This window comes from Coregonus clupeaformis, chromosome 16 (genome assembly GCF_020615455.1).
Source record: "Coregonus clupeaformis isolate EN_2021a chromosome 16, ASM2061545v1, whole genome shotgun sequence".
Classification (NCBI taxonomy): Eukaryota; Metazoa; Chordata; class Actinopteri; order Salmoniformes; family Salmonidae; genus Coregonus; species Coregonus clupeaformis.
This window is the reverse complement of record NC_059207.1, coordinates 58,278,457-58,292,209: the sequence shown is the minus strand read 5'-3', so window position 1 is coordinate 58,292,209 and position 13,753 is coordinate 58,278,457.

Genomic DNA, 13,753 nt, shown 5'->3' with positions numbered 1-13,753 from the left:
CTACACAACATCCTCTGTTCCATCCATACTGCACAACATCATAGCCAGCCATGGTTATGATAATCATACAACTGCATTTATCAGCCTACTAATTACTAGCCTAAATTCACCATCTGCAAATGTATTGAAAGGGGCTTTGAATAAGAATTTTGATACATGTTTATGTATCCTACAGATTGCTAAGTCTCTTGAAATTACAATCGACATTTCTATTTTATTTATTTTATATAGAATTTTGGCATGAAAGATATTACATACATACATACATACATATCACAGTCAACATTTGTTTTATATAATTCTCCAAGAGAAACGTTTGGAAACCAAAGTTTAAAAACACATAGAAACCCACGGCTCTATTTGAACAAACAGAATGGTAAATCTAAGCGCTGGCAGTAGTACTTTAGATCCGGGAGTGTGTCCGATTTTTGGGGGGCTATTTTCACACCCGGAATTATGCGTAAGGGATGTGTTTTGATGAATAAACAAGTTGTATATGTGACAAGTACTTGGCCACTCACTGGCCAATCAACCGTTTAATACTGCATGCGTTTGTCTCAAGTCTTGTAGGTTATTGACGGTCTTTGCGTTGTTATCAACTCCAATTTGACTGGGGGCACAGAATATTCTCGTCCTGGTCCATTGTGGATTGATACTACAGTTTATTAAATAGCATAGGCTACAGTAACGAGTAATAGCAACAGTAAAAAAAAAAATCCAGTGTTGCTCAATATGTTTGGATTGTTGGCAGTCAACATTGTTGTAATTGGCTTCAATAAGCCTACACGTCTTTACACGTCGCACTTCTCCTAAAATGAAAAATACTAGGCTCCCATAAATTCTTTTGCATCAGTGAGCTATGTTCTCAATAAGCAAAATATAGCCTAGGCCAGGGGTATCAAACTCATTCCATGGAGGACCGGTCGAGTGTATGCTGGTTTTCATTATTTCCTTTCAATTTGTGTCCAATTAAAACCTAGACATCCAGGTGAGGGGAGTTCCTAACTAATCAGTGACCTTAATTGATCAATGAAGTACAAGGGAGGAGACCTGAAAATAGCTGTGCAGCGACGCTCCCCATCCAACCTGACAGAGCTTGAGAAGATCTGCAGAGAACAATGGGAGAAAGTCGCCAAATACAGAAGTGCCAACCTTGTAGCGTCATACCCAAGAAGACTCAAGGCTGTAATCGCTGCCAAAGGTGTTTCAACAAAGTACTGAGTAAAGGGTCTGAATACTTATGTAAATGTGATATTTTAGTTTCTTTTTTTTTTTTCTTTTTTTTATGTTTTTGCTTTGTCATTATGGGGTGTTGTGTGTAGATTGATGAGGGAAAACAAAACAATTTAATCCATTTTAGAATAAGGCTGTAACGTAACAAAATGTGGAAAAAGTCAAGGGGTCTGAATACTTTCCGAATGCACTGTAAGTGAATTTGTCCCAATACTTTTGGTCCCCTAAAATGGGGGGACTATGTACAACAAGTGCTGCAATTTCTAAACGGTTACCCGAAATAGATGAAAATACCCTCAAATTAAAGCTGACAGTCTGCACTTTAGCCTCATAGTGTATCATTTCAAATCCAAAGTGCTGGCATATAGAGTCCTAATACTTTTGGAGCTCACTGTATGTTGATGTTGCTGGAGATTATGAATATTAAGTAGAACATTTTTGAAATTTCCTTTTTTAAGTTCGACTGCATCATGAACTTTACGCAGTACCAGCCCAGCTAACAATTCTAGGGAGATAACTTTTTTGTATTGTTACCCGTAATGTTGAGTGTCCAGTTTTCCGTTAGTTAAGGGAACATTTGATCTATGCTAGCAAAAACCTTCGGAGAACCATTTTAGCATGTCTTGGAATTAGAGTTAGGAGAACATTCTCTTAATGTCAAACAGAACATACCCAGAACGTGGTTACCATGTTCTCAGAATATACAATATTAATGTTCTAGACATGTTTCATGGGACGTTGCAAGAACATTTGTGTCCAGTTTTCTGAGGGTTAGGAGAATATTCCAAACATACAAAAAATAAAGAAATAAACGTGTTCTGTGTAAAGTTTTTATAGTGGGTAGATCATCTTTAATATTGCAGATATATTGTAACTTCCATCAATGTAATTGTCTGCATCACTTCCAATCCCCCATATGTTTTTTTCCCCGCATACAGTGGGGAGAACAAGTATTTGATACAATGCCGATTTTGCAAGTTTTCCTACTTACAAAGCATGTAGAGGTCTGTAATTTTTTATCATAGGTACACTTCAACTGTGAGAGACGGAATCTAAAACAAACATCCAGAAAATCACATTGTATGATTTTTAAGTAATTAATTAGCATTTTATTGCATGACATAAGTATTTGATCACCTACCAACCAGTAAGAATTCCGGCTCTCACAGACCTGTTAGTTTTTCTTTAAGAAGCCCTCCTGTTCTCCACTCATTACCTGTATTAACTGCACCTGTTTGAACTCGTTACCTGTATAAAAGACACCTGTCCACACACTCAATCAAACAGATTCCAACCTCTCCACAATGGCCAAGATCAGAGAGCTGTGTAAGGACATCAGGGATAAAATTGTAGACCTGCACAAGGCTGGGATGGGCTACAGGACAATAGGCAAGCAGCTTGGTGAGAAGGCAACAACTGTTGGCGCAATTATTAGAAAATGGAAGAAGTTCAAGATGACGGTCAATCACCCTCGGTCTGGGGCTCCATGCAAGATCTCACCTCGTGGGGCATCAATGATCATGAGGAAGGTGAGGGATCAGCCCAGAACTACACGGCAGGACCTGGTCAATGACCTAAAGAGAGCTGGGACCACAGTCTCAAAGAAAACCATTAGTAACACACTACGCCGTCATGGAGTAAAATCCTGCAGCGCACGCAAGGTCCCCCTGCTCAAGCCAGCGCATATCCAGGCCCGTCTGAAGTTTGCCAATGACCATCTGGATGATCCAGAGGAGGAATGGGAGAAGGTCATGTGGTCTGATGAGACAAAAATATAGCTTTTTGGTCTAAACTCCACTCGCCGTGTTTGGAGGAAGAAGAAGGATGAGTAGAACCCCAAGAACACCATCCCAACCGTGAAGCATGGAGGTGGAAACATCATTCTTTGTGGATGCTTTTCTGAAAAGGGGACAGGACGACTGCACCGTATTGAGGGGAGGATGGATGGGGCCATGTATCATGAGATCCTGGCCAACAACCTCCTTCCCTCAGTAAGAGCATTGAATATGGGTCGTGGCTGGGTCTTCCAGCATGACAACGACCCGAAACACACAGCCAGGGCAACTAAGGAGTGGCTCCGTAAGAAGCATCTCAAGGTCCTGGAGTGGCCTAGCCAGTCTCCAGACCTGAACCCAATAGAAAATCTTTGGAGGGAGCTGAAAGTCCATATTGCCCAGCGACAGCCCCGAAACCTGAAGGATCTGGAGAAGGTCTGTATGGAGGAGTGGGCCAAAATCCCTGCTGCATTGTGTGCAAACCTGGTCAAGAACTACAGGAAACATATGATCTCTGTAATTGCAAACAAAGGTTTCTATACCAAATATTAAGTTCTGCTTTTCTGATGTATCAAATACTTATGTCATGCAATAAAATGCAAATTACTTACTTAAAAATCATACAATGTGATTTTCTGGATTTTTGTTTTAGATTCCGTCTCTCACAGTTGAAGTGTACCTATGATAAAAATTACATGCTTTGTAAGTAGGAAAACCTGCAAAATCTGCAGTGTATCAAATACTTGTTCTCCCCACTGTTATATATATATATATATATATATATATATATATATATACACACGCACATATACACAGTTGAAGTCGGAAGTTTACATACACCTTAGCCAAATACATTTAAACTCAGGTTTTCACATTTCCTGACATTTAATCCTAGTAAAAATTCCCTATCTTAGGTCAGTTAGGATCACCATTTTATTTTAAGAATGTGAAATGTCAGAATAATAGTAGAGAGAATGATTTATTTCAGCTTTTATTTTTTTCATCACATTCCCAGTGGGTCAGAAGTTTACATACACTCAATTAGTATTTGGTAGCATTGCCTTTAAATTGTTTAACTTGGGTAAAACGTTTCGGGTAGCCTTCCACAAGCTTCCCACAATACGTTGGGTGAATTTTGGCCCATTCCTTCTGACAGAGCTGGTGTAACTGAGTCAGGTTTGTAGGCCTCCTTGCTCGCACACACTTTTTCAGTTCTGCCCACACATTTTCTATATGAGTGAGGTCAGGGGTTTGTGATGGCCACTCCAATACCTTGACTTTGTTGTCCTTAAGCCATTTTGCCACAACTTTGGAAGTATGCTGGGGGACATTGTCCATTCGGAAGACCCATTTGCGACCAAGCTTTGACTTCCTGACTGATGTCTTGAGATGTTGCTTTAATATATCCACATAATTTTCCTTCTTCATGATGCCATCTATTTTGTGAAGTGCACCAGTCCCTCCTGCAGCAAAGCACCCCCACAGCATGATGCTGCCACCCCCGTGCTTCACGGTTGAGATGGTGTTCTTCGGCTTGCAAGCGTTCCCCTTTTTCCTCCAAACATAACGATGGTCATTATGGCCAACAGTTCTATTTTTGTTTCATCAAACCAGAGGACATTTCTCCAAAAAGTACGATCTTTGTCCCCATGTGCAGTTGCAAACTGTAGTCTGGATTTTTTATGGCGGTTTTGGAGCAGTGGCTTCTTCCTTGCTGAGCGGCCTTTCAGGTTATGTCGATATAGGACTAGTTTTACTGTGGAAATAGATACTTTTGTACCTGTTTCTTCCAGCATCTTCACAAGGTCCTTTGCTGTTGTTCTGGGATTGATTTACACTTTTTGATTTACACCAAAGTACGTTCATCTCTAGGAGACAGAACGCGTCTCCTTCCTCAGCGGTATGACGGCTGCGTGGTCCCATGGTGTTTATACTTGCGTACTATTGTTTGTACAGATGAACGTGGTACCTTCAGGCGTTTGGAAATTGCTCCCAAGGATGGATCAGACTTGTGGAGGTCTACAATTTTTTTCTCTGATGTCTTGGCTGATTTCTTTTGATTTTCCCATGATGTCAAGCAAAGAGGCACTGAGTTTGAAGGTAGGCCGCCTTGAAATACAACCACAGGTACACCTCCAATTGACTCAAATTATGTCAATTAGCCTATCAGAAGCTTCTAAAGCCATGACATACTTTTCTGGAATTTTCCAAGCTGTTTAAAGGCACAGTCATCTTAGTGTATGTAAACTTCTGACCCACTGGAATTTTGATACAGTGAATTATAAGTGAAATAATCTGTCTGTAAACAACTGTTGGAAAATTTGCCAAAACTATAGTTTGTTAACGAGAAATTTGTGGAGAGGTTGAAAAACGAGTTTTAATGACTCCAACCTAAGTGTATGTAAACTTCCAACTGTATATAAACACACACTACCGTTCAAACGTTTGGGGTCACTTAGAAATGTCCTTGTTTTTGAAAGAAAAGCAATTTTTTTGTCCATTAAAATAACAGCTTCATTAAACAGTACCCGCAAAACACCAGTCTTAACATCAACAGTGAAAAGGCGACTCCGGGATGCTGACCTTCTAGGCAGAGTTGCAAAGAAAATGCCATATCTCAGACTGCCCATCTTAATATTTTCTTTTTATTGGCCTGTCTGAGATATGGCTTTTTCTTTGCAACTCTGCCTAGAAGGACAGCATCCCAGAGTCGCCTCTTCACTATTGACGTTGAGACTGGTGTTTTGTGGGTACTATTTAATGAAGCTGCCAGTTGAGGACCTGTGAGGCGTCTGTTTCTCAAACTAGACACTCTAATGTGTTTGTCCTCTTGCTCAGTTGTGCACCGGGGCCTCCCACTCCTCTTTCTATTCTGTTTAGAGCCAGTTTGCGCTGTTCTGTGAAGGGAGTAGTACACAGCGTTGTACGAGATCTTCAGTTTCTTGGCAATTTCTCACATGGAATAGCCTTCATTTCTCAGAACAAGAATAGACTGACGAATTTCAGAAGAAAGTTATTTGTTTCTGGCCATTTTGAGTCTGTAATCGAACCCACAATTGCTGATGCTCCAGATACTCAACTAGTCTCAAGAAGGCCAGTTTTATTGCTTCTTTAATCAGCACAACATATTTCAACATAATTGCAAAAGGGTTTTCTACTGATCAATTAGCCTTTTAAAATGATAAACTTGGATTAGCAAAGAAAACGTGCCATTGGAACAGGACTGATGGTTGCTGATAATGAGCCTCTGTACGCCTATGTAGATATTCCATTAAAAATCAGACGTTTCCAGCTACAATAGCCATTTACAACATTAACAAAGTCTACACTGTATTTCTGATCAATTTGATGTTATTTTAATGGACAAAAAAATTGCTTTTCTTTCAAAAACAAGGACATTTCTAAGTGACCCCAAACTTTTGAACGGTAAATATATATATATATATATATATATATATATATATATATATATATATATATATATATATATATATATATATACACACACACACATTTAGGGAAAAAAGTATTTGATCCCCTGCTGATTTTGTACGTTTGCCCACTGACAAAGACATGATCAGTCTATAATTTTAATGGTAGGTTTATTTGAACAGTGAGAGACAGAATAACAACCAAAAATCCAGAAAAACGCATGTCAAAAATGTTATAAATTGATTTGCATTTTAATGAGGGAAATAAGTATTTGACCCCTCTGCAAAACATTAGTACTTGGTGGCAAAACCCTTGTTGGCAATCACAGAGGTCAGATGTTTCTTGTAGTTGGCCACCAGGTTTGCACACATCTCAGGAGGGATTTTGTTCCACTCCTCTTTGCAGATCTTCTCCAAGTCATTAAGGTTTCAAGGCTGACGTTTGGCAACTCGAACCTTCAGCTCCCTCCACAGATTTTCTATGGGATTAAGTTCTGGAGACTGGCTAGGCCACTCCAGGACCTTAATGTGCTTCTTCTTGAGCCACTCCTTTGTTGCCTTGGCCGTGTGTTTTGGGTCATTGTCATGCTGGAATACCCATCCACCACCCATTTTCAATGCCCTGGCTGAGGGAAGGTACATGGCCCCATCCATCGTTCCTTTGATGCGGTGAAGTTGTCCTGTCCCCTTAGCAGAAAAACACCCCCAAAGCATAATGTTTACACCTCCATGTTTGACGGTGGGGATGGTGTTCTTGGGGTCATAGGCACCATTCCTCCTCCTGCTTAAAGGAAAAAATAAGCAAACATGTTTGGTATTCGCCAAAAGCCATGTGGTAGACTCCCCAAACATATGGAAGAAGGTACTCTGGTCAGATGAGACTAAAATTCAGCTTTCTGGTCATCAAGGAAAACGCTATGTCTGGCACAAACCCAACACCTCTCATCACCCCGAGAACACCATCCCCACAGTGAAGCATGGTGGTGGCAGCATCATGCTGTGGGGATGTTTCTCCATCGGCAGGGACTGGGAAACTGGTCAGAATTGAAGGAATGATGGATGGCACTAAATACAGGGAAATTGTTGAGGGAAACCTGTTTGTCTTCCAGAAATTTGAGACTGGGACGGATGTTCACCTTCCAGCAGGACAATGACCCTAAGCATACTGCTAAAGCTCTACAAAGTATTGACTTTGGGGGGGTGAATAGTTATGCACGCTCAAGTTTTCAGTTTTTTTGTCTTATTTCTTGTTTGTTTCACAACAACAAAAATATTTTGCATCTTCAAAGTGGAAGGCATGTTGTGTATATCAAATGATACAAACCCCCCAAAAATCAAATTTAATTCCAGGTTGTAAGGCAAAAAAATAGGAAAAATGCCAAGGGGGGGTGAATACATTCGCAAGCCACTGTACATACATGCATACATATATACACATATATACATACATTCACATATACACATATATATATATATACATACATTCACATATACACATACACATACATATATATACACACACACACATATATACATATACACACATATAAATACATATATACATACACACACATATCCTTTTTTTAAATGTATTTCCCTTTAGTACTTTCCAACCCCACCACCCCTCCCCTAATTGGAGTAAACTAGTGAACAACAACTCTTAGGCCTATACATGGTATATACAATTTATGAACACCGTCAATTTACAATAATTCTATTTTGTTTGTTTTTACTCCTGAACTTTCTCTACCCTAAACCTCTCCAATCATTTTCATGATGTCCAACCATTTTGCTTCTATATGCCATATCTTTCTAACTCTGCTCTTTCACAAAAGCTCTCAACCTATAACCTATTATGGACACAGTATGCTTCACATGAGTTATCTTGTTGTTAGTTGTTATTAGTCCCATCCTTCAGCTCCATTCAACACCTCCCATCTATCTCTTAACACCATCCATATTGGATTTCTATTTGCCATATTTTTCAACTATACTGTGAGGTTTCACAAAAGTTGCCATGTTCTCAGAACATAAGATATTAATGTTCTAGACACGTTTCATGAGAACGTTGCAAGAACATTCACTGGGCCCTAACTATACTGGCCCAATATGCACATAGCCTAGAGTTAACCCTTATTGGGACAGTGGTTACGGTGTTCGTCATTGGTGCTAATGGCCTGGGTTTGAGACCCGCTAGGTCACCCATTACTCTCCCATTCTTAGCAATATATGTTAATGTCAGTATTTGGCAAAGTTACAACGGACCTATCTGATCTAATTAAAGCGGAACTACATCCGCTGATTTGGCCTCGTTTGTTGGCTTGCTCCTCAAGAAATGCTGGCGGCCATGACAGAAGCCAAACGTGAGTTCTTCTTCTATGATACAATGGCGGTCCACAAACAAACGTTAAAAGGTGCATCAGGTTTGATCTCTAAATCAATTACATATTTCTTAAACTCCAGACAGTTAGCAAAAGGCATCTGGCATTCCACTGAAGAATGACAAAAACCATAACTCTAATTATCATCATACTGAGACATTCCATCATTAGTATTATTAGGAGTCAACATATCAACAATCATGGTGACAGTAGCATTTGTTACTCCTAAAAACTATGTTGCCGCTTCCACAATGATCTTCAACTTGGCAGTTCTTCTTTCCACAAACGCAGGCTATGAAGTCAATCTGAGTAACTATCAAGGTGACCTTTGACACAACACATTTGTGAGAGCAAGATTTCTGAACAGGTCTCGTAACAGTGTCAAGACTAGCATAAGCAACATTTCCTATAGTAGGTCCACTTATTCCAAGAGTAACCCTATTATCTCCATCATTCTACCTAATAGTTCCACCAATCTGCCTTGCAGATTTTATATCTTTGGGCCTCTCTAGCCTCTGCACCTGGCATCCACCAAATGCTGCACTGTGTTTCCCCCCACAATAAGAACAGTTAACCTTGACATTGCTCCCACATTCACCATAATAATGTTCCCCTCCACACTTTGCACGTATTTTCTTTACTTTGAACAGAGCCGCTACATGTCCCATTCTTTGGCATTTAAAACACCTTAATTGAGGTGGGACAAACTCTCTAACAGTGAAAGTCAGGAAGCCCATCTGTACTTCTAGGCAAAACCAACATTAATAGAACTGACAGGCTTTCACTTCTCTGCCCTTCTTTCTTACTGAACAGCCTTTTGGCTTTAACCACTATGTCCCCCTCTACATTTAATTTTATATTTTTCGGTTGTATTTTTGACTTTATTTTTTGTTTACCCCATATGTAACTCTGTGTTGTTGTTTTTATCGCACTGCTTTGCTTTATCTTGGCCAGGTCGCAGTTGTAAATGAGAACTTGTTCTCAACTGGCTTACCTGGTTAAATAAAGGTGAAATAAAAAATATATATATATAATCTATGGACATAGATAGTGGAACCCCAGAAATGACCTCCCTCAGCTTAGCCGAAGCTCCAGGGACATGACTTGTGATTTTCTTCCCATTGAGACTTTTCATTTTCAGTATCTTCCCTTGCTGAACATGGGATATATTAACAGTCTACCATTACTAATGAACCGGGCTAATGTGACTTCACCTATCTCTTTCTTAACGGCATTTGTTAATCTAATAAGGTATAGATGAGACCCCGTGGTCGCGTCAAACACGATTACAATGTTCCACTCCGACACATCATTACTTTTCTTTTTCACTACCTTCACCCTCTCAACACTAGAAGTGCCACTGCTGTCAGCGACGCTTATAGCAGGGCCATTCTGTTTCCTTTTCACCAAAGACCATCCAGTTCCTTGACTTTCATCATCCCCACCCATACTATCATAACTATCATTCATGTCGACCACAGTCCAGCACAGTTGTTGCTAAACCGCCTACCACAATATAGAATGATGGATTCTGTTTTACTTCTTCACCTACCCTTGAGACCACAAGCACGTTTTGTCACTCTTCCCAAACGTGAGTTGGCTTGGGGGTGTGGTTTAATATGGGTCTTTCTTGGGTGTGTCCTTGCCACCACCAAGACACACCCATCTGTCAGAACCTTGCCCCAGCTCTTCCCCCCACTCAAACACAACAAACAAACCTCCTGCAGGTTGAGTTAAAAAACTACAGGCAAATTGCATGGTGAGATGCCGGAGGAAGCTTTGATTGGTCAGTAGCCTACAGAATAATATGAGAAGAATGCATTAGCTGAATTTATGTAGAACAAGTCCATGTTGAATAAACAACCCTATACATAATGCCATAGAAGAAGTGTTCTGCTAATATAACAATGTGCACCTTTTCATATTTCATTGTCATTCCCAGCTGATACAGTTACTGTGCCTATCTGCATTTTGTCTGGTGGTAATGGGGCTACCTTGGCAAACATGTCTGAGTGGTCATACCTTCCTGTGTTGTGTGCCGTATACAACTGGATTTCCCTGATCCTGGTGCAGAATACACAGGGTTTCTCCCTCCCCATATTGACTGAAACCATTCAATTCAATAATAATAAAAAAGACAATACAAGTAAAAGTTGTGTCTAGTAAAAATGTTATACCGAGTGCCAGGTCTCTCTCCATTCAGAGACATCAGTATCAAGCCCGTCTGTCAGTCTGGACTTCATCACATCATCTTGCAAGTCTCCATGTGCTGGCTCCATACATGTTTCTGTGAACACATACACACATAGTCACTGTTCTATTACCAATGGCAGTTAGGATAGGTAAGATCTGACACACAAACAGGTGCTATGTTGAAGGTTGAACAGGTCAGATAAAACCTACCCAATTATGGTCTCCCCATCAAACGACTGAGGCTGTCGTCTGGCAAAAGCATCTCTAGTCCACCTGCAGAAATAGGCAGAGTTGAGGCAGAGTTCATTAGTGACACATGGAATGAAAAGGGTGTTGCTATTACTGGACATTAGTGCTGTACTGTATTATTAGTAATCATCTCATTGTGGATGTGTTGAGTGCCAGGTCTCTCTGCATCTCATGCATCTGTGAACACGAACACAGTCACTGTTCTATTTCCAATTGCAGTTAGGGATAGGTGATATCTGACACACAAACATATACTATGTTGAAGTTTGAACAGGTCAGACTAAACCTATTTAATTCTGTTCTCCCCATCTGCGACCATTGGTAAGCAGGCAAGAGGTGAGGCTGGAGGTGAGGTCTTTGCCAGATGGTCATAGCAGCCTAGATCAGCTCTTGGCCCCTCAACAAAGATACTGGTCGGTCACACACACACACACACACACAGCACTAATTACAATATCAATGGTGGTTATGATTAGCCAGGTGGAACCAACTTGATCGCTGCATTCTCTTTTTATTTTACTTCAGATATCAGAAAATGTTAGGTGAAATAGAATGGTGAACACAGCGATCAGGCTGGTTCCACCAGGCTAGGTTATGCCCTGGACATTATATGCATCTAAGAAGTTTACATAAATTATCTTTCACAATTGGGTTATCAAATGTATCAAAGTAATGAAGTGGGTTACCTTCTGTATTTGTACAAATTATGAGCATGTGAAAGCTTTTGCCGCTGACAGGTCAAAGTTGCTGGCGGACACTTGCCAACATCTGGCTGACTGTTCCATTCATAGGAATGCTCACAGCGATTGCATTTTGTTCTAATGAAAGGACAAAGCTTTTTGCTAATGCACTTCACAATCAAAATGACTCTACTAGTATTTGCTTGGCTGTTGAATTAGCCTACTAGTTTATCAAGTCGGGTATTTTTTTATACAACTTCACATAACACACATTACCTGTCGTTGTTGATGAAGCCGTCTGTGTCGTCAGGGCAGTAACTCGGGTTACTATCAGAGGCCTCATGATGGCGTGTCCTTTTTATAGGAGTCGAGGGAGACTAACAACAACAGTGGAGGTGTCACAAGGGTACACACTTTTATTCTGAGGTCGGTAACACTTTACAATAAGGTTCCATTTGTATAGGATTTATAAAGAGTTAGTAAATACGTTAACAGTTATTTAATCATTTGTAAATGCATTATAAACCATTAATAAATGGGTTATAACAAATTGGTCAAAATAGTGTGATAACCAGTCAGGGCTTGCCAAAGAGTGAGCCACTATTTACCTACAGCTATTAACCATTTATAAATGCACTTACAAATGCGTATAATATTGAACCCTTATCTATCCTCATGCAACCTTATTTTCAATGGTTGCAGTTAAACAATAGTTATTTTCTCACTTTTGGGTGTGATGCATTGTTCTGTCACAGGAACAAAAATGGTTGGTTGTCAGACCAATGGTCAACATTTACATTTTATATTTTACTAATTTAGTAGACGCTCTTATCCAGAGCGACTTACAGTTAGTGCATTAATCTGAAGATAGCTAGGTGGGACAACTACATATCGCGTAGCTGTCAGTAGAGTCAGAGTTTGAGGGGGGTGGTATCAAGTGCAAGTGCTGGTTAAGTGTCGAGGTGAGCAGGAGGATTATTTAAGATACTGTTTGAAGAGGTAGGGTTTCAGATGTTTTCGGAAGATGGGCAGAGACTTTGCTGTCCTAGCTTCAGGGGAAGCTGGTTCCACCATTGGGGTGCCAGGACAGAGAAGAGCTTGGACTGGGCTGAGCGGGAGCTGCCCTCCCATAGGGGTGGGAGGGCCAAGAGACCTGAGGTGGCAGAACAAAGTTCTCGGGTTGGGGTGTAGGGTTTGAGCATAGCCTGAAGGTAAGGAGGGGCAGTTCCTCTTGCTGTTCCGTAAGTAAGCACCATGGTCTTGTAGTGGATGCGAGCTTCAACTGGAAGCCAGTGGAGTGTGCGGAGGAGCGGGGTGACATGAGAGAACTTGGGAAGGTTGAAAACCCAGTGGCCTGCTGCATTCTGGATAAGTTGCAGGGGTTTGATGGCACATGCGGGGAGCCCAGCCAACAGCGAGTTGCAGTAGTCCAGACGGGAGAGGACAAGTGCCTGGATTAGGACCTGCGCCGCTTCCTGTGTGAGGTAGGGTCGTACTCTACGGATGTTGTAGAGCATGAACCTGCAGGAACGACAGGTTGTTGTCCAGGGTCACGCCAAGGTTCTTTGCACTCTGGGAGGGTGACACTGTTGAGTTGTCAACCGTCATTGAGAGGTCTTTGAGCGGGCAGGCCTTCCCCGAGAGGAAGAGCAGTTCCGTCTTGTCGAGGTTGAGCTTGAGGTGGTGGGCCGACATCCAACTTGAGATATCTGCCAGGCACGCAGAGATGCGTGTTGCCAACTGGGTGTCAGAAGGTGGGAAGGGAGAAAAAGTAGTGTCATCCGCATAGCAATGATAGGAGAGATCATGTG